Genomic DNA, 1,188 nt, shown 5'->3' with positions numbered 1-1,188 from the left:
TGCAAACAGATGTCTGAATTGTTCTGGAGAATTTGCTGGAGTTGCTTCCTCCAGAGTCCATACTCCAATGATGATCATATTCGTCGCAAAAATCATGTAAAAAATCGCTCGAAACAATCGCAGTAAGAAAGACATAGCAATCCAAAATTTCAAGATTGCAGGATTTGGCCCGGCATGTTTTTAATTTACTCACGAAGTCATCCTGATTCCCAAACGGTATGATATGTTGGGCTACAGCCTCTAGGAGTAAAGTTGAAAACGTGTGACTCAATGACACACAGGCATTCACATTATATCATATTATATTAAGGCAGTGAGCTTGAAAAATCGTTAACATACCGGGCGAAATGCTAGGACACTTTATCAAAGAGATGAAAATATATGAAGTGCGACAAGAGAATGGAAAATATACAATACTGAATGTAGATTTCGATTTCTAGAGAAAAAAGGATTTGAGTTCAAATGCCGCCTAAGTTGACCTTTGTCTTTCATCCTGTCGGGTTTGATAATATTAGTACCAGTTATGTACTGGAGTCGATGTAATCGACTTAATCACTTTGAGGTCTTGTGCTTCTGGGAGAAAGTATTTATTAAAGTTGAAAAAGTGTGACACACTGACATTCACATTTATCATATTAGATATATTTAATTTTTGGAAAACTTTATTTCAATTAAAGCGTATTTCATATGTGTGTGTGTGTTTGTGTGTGTGTATGTTTGTATGTATATATATATATGTATGTATATAAAATATACAAGAATAAGGGCAGAGAATCGTCAATTAATAATAGAATTAATAATTAACAATTTTGCCAAGTAGTTCAGTATGAAAAAAACCTTTATCGGTAAAACTATTTATCATCATAAATATACAGGGATTAGTAATTGAGTTGCTTCTCCAACATACTGAAAATTTAGAAATAGCAGTCAAAGAACTACTGATTCCAAACTACAAATTTTTCTCTAAAGCGGATGGCGATATTTATGGCACACATAGAACAAAAACCGGAGGGAAAAGCGTAAACAAACCAAGCCTTTAGTTAATTGGATACGAATCGTTTCATGGTTAAGTGAATGGAAATTTCACTATTCCAACAGAATATTTGGGCTGAAGATTGGAATAGTGAAATTTCCATTCACTTAACCATGAAACGATTCGTATCCAATTAACTAAAGGCTTGGTTTGTT

The sequence above is a fragment of the Octopus bimaculoides genome, chromosome 7 (genome assembly GCF_001194135.2).
Source record: "Octopus bimaculoides isolate UCB-OBI-ISO-001 chromosome 7, ASM119413v2, whole genome shotgun sequence".
NCBI lineage: Eukaryota > Metazoa > Mollusca > Cephalopoda > Octopoda > Octopodidae > Octopus > Octopus bimaculoides.
The sequence above is the reverse complement of the archived record's forward strand: the minus strand, read 5'-3'. Positions refer to the sequence as shown.